We start from the raw sequence: 10,138 nt of genomic DNA, 5'->3' as shown, positions 1-10,138 counted from the left end.
GACCTTACTTCAAACAATTTGAGTCTCTAATGCCAATCAGTATCCTATATTCCATCATAGATAGGAATTAGATGGGAGGAAATAGTTGGACTTAGGCTTCATCAACACTGAAGACTACATCTGCCCATTTTTTTCTGGAAGAGTTGGAGTCTGTGCTATCTATGGCTTGCAATACTACACCAGACCAAGACAAGTTGCACCATGACAGCATTTGAATACTACATCAAAGAACTACTTTCTCATGCTTTTTAACCCTTTTGTGGGCTGTGGGGGATATACTTCCCACTAAATGTATTTGTGTACAGAATTTAAGGGGATATGTGTTACCACTTCTGTACGCTCCTGGCATCTAATGGCAGTCCACTGCATCAACTGTAGTTTCTGTTTGCTGTAAAATATAGTATTCAGGACTGTGAGAAGTATATATTCCACCAAACAACAGTGTTTTAATAATTCTTGGGAAATATGGTTACCACAAAAGTAGTTTCTGGCACTTATATAAGTGTTCTTTCCTCATTAACTCTCTTTCAAGTACCGCTATTGATATTAGACTTGTTTGCCACATTCTTTTTGATGTGTGTTTGATTGTTCTTGCCATTGTGGGTGAATTACACATTGTACTGCCTGTCTACTCTTCCTAATGTGCGTATACAGGATAACACCATCCTGCAGCAATTGAAATTATTCTAGGTCCATGTCCTTGTCCCACAACCCAGTATAATGTGGTTTGGGAGTGGAATGCTAGGGTTTTTCTACTTAGAGTAGATTATGATGACTCAAAATTCTTCCATTACTTTCCTGTCTTCTTTCATTTTATACCTTCAAAATTCCAGTGCCAAAAGGGCTTCAAGTCCCAGATCTCAATCCTGTTGTAAAAATCTCAAGAACAAAAAGTAACTTCTACCCATAACAATTACAAAATGATCACTGCTGATGCTTTGTCCATAAAAGTGAAAACCTTCTGTTGAATGAATTATTCAATTTGCAGAACACTTATGACAGAGAGAAACTGAAATAACAATGAGAAGTTCACCTAGCTGAGCACAGGGCACATTTTCCATGTAATGCCTCACATCAGGCACAGTTTTCTCTTAATGTATTGGTTGATGGTTTCATATTAATGATATTGATAGTTTCATATTAATGATGCATCTAGATTATCAGAAAATGTATCTGATAATCATTGAGGGGTAATTGTCAGAACAGACTGCTGTGTTAAGTGGTTTGGAGAGTATAGATGTAGTAAAATAACTGAATGCTCATTCTACTGAAGGGCTCAGTGATATCATGTACTTAAATAACTAAGAAAAAAGTTGTACCTTGGAGTGGCATTTTCACACAGCAACACATATTAGAATGACATATTGATGACTTTACTGTCAGCATATTGTGCTCCATTTTACATTCTCTGCTTTCATTTCTTCATGCCTCTTCAGCTCACTTTTTCAGTCATTGTACATTGCTTCTTTACTGATTTGAAGCTTAATATTATTTGCAGCTTTCCCTGTAGGTGTTTGCATTCTGCAATCAGAGTTGCATCATTGTCTTTTCATTTGTGTTCCTCTCTGTTGGGGAGGGGGGGGGGGGGGGGGGAGTGCCAAAAACAGCATTCTTCAGAGAAAATTTTTTTACATACATAATGGTCAAAAAATGTATAACCTACACATAATGTTTACTCCATAACCTCTGTGAATGCTCCAAAAAAGTGAATCATGTCTGGTGAATGAGTATTTCAGTATGCAGTAAGCTTAAGACAGAAAAAAGTGTGACTTCTACAGATTTATGACGTTCAGCTCGCAGTCAGTGCATATATGTGTTATTAATAGCCCCTAAGCTATAGATTTACGACATGCAGCTTGCAGTCACTGCATATATGTATTATTAATAGCCCCAAAGCCTACTTACAGGAATGGGAGAAAAAGTCATTGGCTTATAACTTTAATATTTCAGCACAAGGCTAATTCAGTGGCCACATTTAGAAAATACAAACTGTACTCTTCACATGTGAGGCCACTCAGTAAACACATCACCTGTGGAATATAGTCTTCCTGCTGCTAGCACACTGCTTGATAAAAAGAGGGAAGGAGAGACGAAAACAAAATCAAACTTCATGAGTTGAGAGGATATGTGATATTATTCTCTCCTCAGGTAAATTGGCTCCAACTGTTGTAACTGGTCACTAACATCCTGGATACTGTTACTGGGGCAGAGTTGACGTCTAAATTGCTCCTGCACATGTTCTGCCATTAAGAGATACGAGTATTGTACTGGCCACAGGAGCACCTCAACACCACACAGACACATCATAGATGCAGGTGTCATGTGGATGAGCATTGTCCTGTTGAAAAATGGTACTGCGGTATTGTCACAACAGATAATGCAGGAGGGCCCAGGATGACTGTGGCATACCATTTTACTGTTAAAATTCACTCATTCACTACCAGCCATGACCTGAAGTTATACCTGATGGTTCCCCTCACCCTGCCATCAGGAGTAACATTGCTTGACCTCTCCAAAATGTTGTAAGAATGGGAACTCTTCTCAAGCTGCTACCATACCTGCAGTCGAAGATCTTCTGGGATAGAACAGAACCACAATCCATTACTGAACACAATGTGATGCCATTCATCAGCAGTACATGCTTACTGCTCATGTCACCACACCAATGCTGCTGTTTGTGTTGTAGTGTCAACGACAACCTGTGCATGGGACAGTAATTCCCTGGTCTGGCTGCTGCTTGTCCCACAGCAGAGGATCACTCACAATATTGCAGAGAGTCTCAGACATCAGGTGCAGATGTCAAGGGTGTTACAATATTTTTGGTGCACAGTGTTATGATCCTCCCTTGTGCTGGTCAGATGTGGCCGACCAGAACCCTGATGAGCACAACTGCCCTCATGTTCCCATGCTGTCCACAATGGGGCACTGTCACAAAAAATCTGGATACTGCACAATTTGACCTGCCAAATAAATGGAGATCCATAATAAGGCCCCTTTTGAACTCCATCAGGTGCTGACAATGCTGTCTTTAATGAGTATGTCGCATCTTCATGTCTTCCACAATGATCATTCAGTATCTGGTACTGTTTGTGCTCCTTATATAACCTTCCAGGTTTGGTAACAACAGTAAATACAAACAATACTAATGCATTCTGGTGGCTGTTCTACCCATCACAGAGAAGTGAAACTCTGAACATTTACATACTTGTTGATGGTGTGTACGTGAACAAAGTTAATTTGGTGTCTGACCATGTCTTTTGGGTGCTTCATTATTATATTTTTTTCAGGCAGTGCATATTATGTTTAGCAACTCTGTGATCATTGAGTTACTTCCCAGATAGCACAGGATTATACTGCTTAATTCACTCGATACATTCTTCTCATCCCCGTTACACGATGTTAGTGATTTTCACTAAGTCATAGCATTGGGTTGGGTTACGAAAATTATGGCTTTGAGTCCAGGAAAGTTTTCCCAAACAGAAAATAGGGCTAATCTCATCTTTTATGTTGTTCATTGTCTATTTTAGTCACCATTAAGGCAATGAGGAAGAGATGTGTGAATCAGTTGTTCATTAGCTCTGTGGTAATGGTGGTGTGCTGCAGAGCATAGGCTGTGTTGGTTCCAGCTTCCACTCTTGATGGAGACTAGCTTTTCATCTCTTCTGAGGTGAAGCTACATGTAGCCAGACTGAATATCACTTTGGAAATCTTAACAAAACTTCTTCCACATAAGTCGTCGTCTTATTTTCAGTCCCTCATAGTTTAAGGACAAAAACCTTATGACGACATGAGTCTGGAAACACCTGCTGTGGCCGATGTATATTTTGGTCTTTTTGAGTACACTGCTTTATTTGTGAAATTGTGTTAGTGAATAATTTGTCAACTGTGATTCTTTGTGTGTCTACCCCAACTACCACATTTCCATTTGTGAGGTCCAAAAATGTAATGTTAAAGATACTCTTTGTTTTATTAAAACAGACTTTTGCCAAAGGGCTATCATGATACACTATAATACAGTTGTATAAGTAAAGTGGAATTTTATAGCTTTTCCTCTTAGTTTAGTGAACATAACAGTAAACACAAGAGAAAACTAACCATCAATAATATATTCTCTCACATTGTTAGTCTGATAAAGTTCAAGTTATGTACCAGTTACATGCCTATAGATCCTACTGGTTTGGAGTTAAATGTCTTAAGGCTGTGTATGGAGCATATTTTCATTTGGAAGGGAGTATTCTTGGTGGTTATTTGATAAGGAATGAGAATGGTATACATTTGAGGATGCACAGTCAGAAGAAAAATGTGGGAAGGTCAACTTTCTGAAAAATCTTCTGGTTAGCATGTTTTGTGAAATCAGCACAGCACAGGCATCATCACCACCATCACCATCCATAGCAACACTTGATGCAGTTTTCTTGGTCATTTTTCTTACCCTGTGATAGAAAGTCATCTCAGCTGTTGGCAACAAATACTAGCTACAGCAAGTACACCCTAGGGAAGCAGTTCACAGTACATAACTCTCTCTTGTGGCACCAGATCGAAAACATTATCTGTTCACACTTGCCTTTGATTGGGGAGATGCCTTTGTTAGGGCTTAGCCATTAATTTCTCCTTACAGAGTTAACATAAAGGTATCATAACACATCAATAGTAGCAGCACTGTATATGAACACTCAATGAGTGAACTGACAACTTTCATGAAAAATGCCACCCCACTGATTTTTGTAACTTTGAATTAGAGGATGCAATACTCCTACATTCAACTTCTGAACATTATGCAGTGAATTCAATTGTCACATGAAGGTTGAGGGGAAATTGTATGTGAAATTAGTTGAAATTTTCTGCTTTCTACTCCATAATGTACTTTGGACTTCTTGAACATTTTGGTATATAATACATTAAAATCAGACAATTGTGAGACTTTCAAACAATATTTTGAATGTTGACATGTGACTGTCAAATTTCACGGCTACGCATATACTGCCACAGTTGGGCAGTCATATCTTGGGAACTACACAGTGTAGAAAGCTGTGAATGGCTTTATTTTGTGCCTGCTGCTATGTCTCAGAAGTTGGCATTAGAAATAAACAAATCAGTCCTTTGTTTCTGATAGTTGAAAGTAGTGTGATTATTGGCTATTTCAGTAGTAAGCTAAGTTCTATTGCTTTTTATATGTAAATAATATGACTAAGCACAAGCAAATTTGCGGGTAACAGATATGTGTGACCTGCATTTTCTTCTGAAGTACTTGAAAACACGTGTGCTAGCAGTGAAGGAAACCACGATAATGTTTCTGAAGTGACCACACCCCCTAGTGCATCGAAAAGGAAAGTATGTTTAGAAATGCGTGACAGTGGTGAAAGTAATGATATTATGGAAAATGTCACTATTGATCTGCAAATCTTTGCTAAAGTTATTTCTGAAACTGTCTCTTGCTGTCTTTGTGGTGGTGAAGTTAACTTTATGAGGATATTGGAGCTAGAATAGGTTTTGTGTCTAAATTAATTATTAAATATCAGAAGTGCAAAAAGGAAAAAGCATTTCATACTTCAAAGTGTTCAGGTAACTGATTGCATGTAACTAATGTGAGACTCTTCTATGGCCTTAGTTGCATTGGTAAAGGTGCAAGGGCTGGTAATGTTCTCTACACTGTGTCGAATTTGCCAAAACAACCTTCTAGATGTACAACATATGTAACAGCAACTGGGTGCTCTGTAAATGCTGTGGCTGAAGATTCAATGGTTGCTGCTTCATCAGAAGCTGTTGAGCAAAATGAGGGTGACAGAGACATCAGCACTGCTGTGAATGGATCTTGGCAAAAGTGTGGGTTTATTTCTAAAAATGGTTTTACATCTGCAATGTGTATTGACACCAGAAAAGTTCTGGATTTTGAAGTTGTCAGTAAGTACTGCCAAGGTTGTACAGTGAACCAGAAGAACAGATTACTTCATAAGCAGCAGTGTATAAAAATTATGATGGCACAAGTGGAAGAATGGAGGTAAAAGGAGCAGTTAACATTTTCCAGTGTTCGCAGAAGGAGAGAGGTGTCTTACATGAATTACTTAGGAGATGGAGACAGCAAGGCTTTCATTGCAATACAAAACAGTAAGCCATATGATGTTCCTATACAAAAACTTGAGTGTGTAAGACTTGTCAAGGAAAGGATGGGAATACGTCCGCGTAACCTAAAAACCAAGCTGGGTAACACGAAACTGTCTGATGGCAAGACAATAAAATGTGATGGGAGACTAATGGACAAAGTAATTTGATGAATTACAGGGATACTATGGGAAGACCATTAGAGATAACTGTGACATTTTAGAGAAGATGAAAAGAGCCTCGTGGAGCACCTTCTTTCATCGAATATCAACCAATGAAAACCCATGTCATGCTTTATGTCCACCTCCACCAAACACTTGATGTAAATATAGGCAAACTGAATTTTCTTGCACCCTGCATGAATTTACACAAACATTTTCTTCCTTTGGCAGTAATGGAGGCAATCAAACCTATTTACAGAGATTAGGCAAATCCTGAGCTCCTAAAGAAGTGTTTACATGGGAAGACCCAGAATGTGAATGAGTCCTTCAATAATGCTGTGTGGTGCCATGTGCCTAAAAATGTATTTGTTGGCCTTATGTCTCTAAATGTAGCAGTGTCTGATGCTGTAATAGCTTTTAATGGTGGAAACTATGAAAGACTTAGGGTTCTGGAGAAGTTGGGAGTAAGATTTGGACAGAACACAGGTAAAGGACTGCGGGAAGTGGATGAGCTTTGTGTATATGAAGCAGAGTTAGCTTCTCAGCAAATGACAAAGAAGCAAGAAAGAAAAGGAGGCGGCAAGCACTGGGCTGTTGTGACACTGAAGAAGACACAGACTGTGGGCCAGGACAATTCTAATGCATAAAAGACACAGAAATGTAAGCCTATATAAGAATTTGTAATAAAAGAAGTTTTAAACCTCAATATCTCTGAACTACATTTTTTGCAACAAATGACCAGTTTTCTAAAAAAGTACTGATGGTAGAGACATGAAATTTTCACAGCATGCCAAGTATGAGTTTCGACACATATGGAACTAGAATAATTAAAATATCCTGAGTTGTTTTGTTTTTATGTTCATTTATTTACAAAATTCTGTCAAAAAATTGAGTGTTTGCAAAAAAAAGATAACATGCCCCACAATACAATTTTAGTAATAAATCTAGCTCAATGTATCTAGAAAGGTGCATTCAATAATTATGGAAAATTGCAAGTTGGTGTCTCAAAAAGTTTCCAAGACAATGGGTCACAAAATTCGATAATTTAACATTGGCGGCATAGGACATACAATGTCCCCTTAAATGATCACAGTTTTGTCACATCTGCAAGTTTTCAGGCCACCTTGAATGTGCAAAAATCATTCCTGCCAAAACGATTTTTTTCAAAGTGAGAAAACCATTTTCTGATGCAATTTCTCTGACAGCACACACTCCACACATGGTACAAATGTTTCAAGCTGTCAACACTGCCTCCACTCTCCTTTTAAACCAAAGGTGAGCAATATGTCACTAATGCTAGACATTCCTCTACTTGAGACACTATTTTATAATGATTAAACAGCATTCATAGTAAGCTACACTCCAACATGTCAAACATAACATTATGTGCTTGTGTACTAACCTAATTTTGTTTTAAGTGACCTAACTGTGTTGGGAGATTACACACTTCAACATTTCTCCTTTCATACGTTGCACGAGCAACGGTCACATCATTAAGTTGCTGCATAGTATTCACTCAGTTTACTGAAGTTCTTATACATGGAATATCAAACAACAATAATAAACAATTTTATGGTTGTCAATGGGATTGCAGAAACATGACCACGAGGCATGACATCACTACCACCTAGGCAGATGCTGGATGTCTTCATGTGGTTGGTGTCTGCTGCCTGGCAAGACAATTGTTAGGCATAAATTATTCTAATCTTGACACAGCCATGCACTCTTTTACGGAAATGATTTTGAAAGGTTTTGCTATTATTGGAGAGTTAGAAAGCAAAGCAAATTATCTTTGAGCATTCATCAGACTGATACTTTTAGCAGAAAGGAAACAATGGAAGGAACAACCTTGAACACTTGGTTTTATCTGTACAGTGCACAGCATTTATCACTAGCTGCTGGTAAACCTTTCGGCATGTGAGGTCGTGGTCCAAGAAACTCTTCTGTTCCTGACATTTCATCCAGGACTGCACTGGACATCCACAGAGGTGCTCCTCTGCTGAGCCTTGCTGACTTACCTCTGGTCTGGAGACTTCTGGTCTCTGACGGGTCAGTCAGCAAGACTCAGCATAGCACCACCTTTGAGTAAATCCAGCGCAGTCCTGAACGAAACGTCAGGAACAGAAGAGTTTCTAGGACCACAACCTTATATCCCATAAGGTTTACCAGTAGCTATGTCACTCGGTCATGAGAGCCTTCATTCTATGATTTATCACTAGACCACAAGCAGATAGAGCTTTACAACAGCTTAAGCAGAAGACAGAACTTCCTCCAGAAACTTCTGCATCATACAGTGTTGTCTGTTCATGCAGATGACTATTTAGGATTATGAGGGGTGTGCCGTATGTGAACAACTTGGACTTAGTTTCTGCTGTAGTTGGTCGGAGCCAGTTTTATGTTATAGTCTGTCTCATAGCCTCCAGAAATTATGAAGCACTCTCTGGCTGTCAGTCCAGTAAACAGTCCTCAGCACACACAGGCAATTACAGAGTGTGGGTAGAACAGCTTGCATTTCTCGTATCAATGATGCACTACCTATTACTGACATCATATCGTAGGCCAGTTTTGCTGTTGGTATTGCAAATGGTCTGAATTTTCTGCCATTTTGTCTACAGTGTGGTGTGTTACTGACCAGGGTTTTACCTCTAAGTCGCATGGAATTTCATCTTTAATTTCCTTCCTGCAATAGTTGGATTTGGTGAACAGTGTCCCACCATGGCTACGAGTGTGCCCATTCAGGTGTCTGTGTGGTTGGGAGGGTGTACTTGTACTAAAGAAAGGCTAAGAGCTTGTAAGCTAGTACAAATAGTTTTCTAACAATGAAAAATCCACGATGAATGTATCAATATTATGAAAAGGATATCCTATTCAGCACATAGCAGACAGAGATGCTGAGTTGCACATAGGCAAAAGACTCTCGGAAAGTGAGCTTTCGGCCAACAAGGCCATTGTCGAAAATGGACAAAAAACACACACGCAAAAATCACTGTCTCTGGCAGTTGAAGCGAGCCACTTTTTTTTCCTGTGGCGGCCGCACTGCAGAAATGCATTAAGGGTGTGACTGTGGCACAGCTGACACAAGCAAATGGTACACTGCATTTGTGCGGCCTGTGTGTGCAGCTTCCTGTTATGCCAGATTTTGGCAATAGTGCATCATGCACTGGCCCACATGGGACAAAGCAGGTAGGCGGTGTGAACTGGTCAATGCAACGTGACACGTCTCTGACCTTTCTCACCGCGGACCACGTGGGTTGAGTTAATGCAACTCCTCACAAGCATGTATGCGAAGTCTTGCACATCTGCTCATTTCACAGCACTTGTCCATACATTTAGTGGTGCTTTTTCTCCTGCCCACGAAAATCACAATGCTCAGCAAGTCATGCTGAAAATTGAACTTATAGAGATCCAGCCTTTGTCTTGGATGGTCCATGCAGTCGCACCACGGCTCATCACTGAAGTGTTTACCCCCCAGGATGTGTTCTCAAGTCATGCCGCCAGTGCAAGGCATGTGTATGGATGGACATTCATGATAAATGTTGTTTGTACCATCCTGCAAGGTATGGAAAAATAAATGTGTGTTGCTGACAAAAATGACTCATGATTTCCTGTCACCATGTCCCAACCTTGACATCCATGTCTCCGTTTTATTTCTATGTGCCACCCATCAGTCAGCTATAGGTAAGTGGTTGCTTTTCCTTTGTTTTCTGTATTAGGCTGTCCAGGAATTACCATTCTGTGGCATTGCGTGCAGTGTCTATATATAGATACACCGTGCATACATTAAAAAAAATATTAAAATAAAGAGAGATTATGTTCGAGATATTAATGTATGAAACTGCAGAAATGAAAGATACATTATGCAGTGAAATAAATGTGTT

The sequence above is a fragment of the Schistocerca cancellata genome, chromosome 2, assembly GCF_023864275.1.
Source record: "Schistocerca cancellata isolate TAMUIC-IGC-003103 chromosome 2, iqSchCanc2.1, whole genome shotgun sequence".
Taxonomy (NCBI): domain Eukaryota; kingdom Metazoa; phylum Arthropoda; class Insecta; order Orthoptera; family Acrididae; genus Schistocerca; species Schistocerca cancellata.
The sequence above is the reverse complement of the archived record's forward strand: the minus strand, read 5'-3'. Positions refer to the sequence as shown.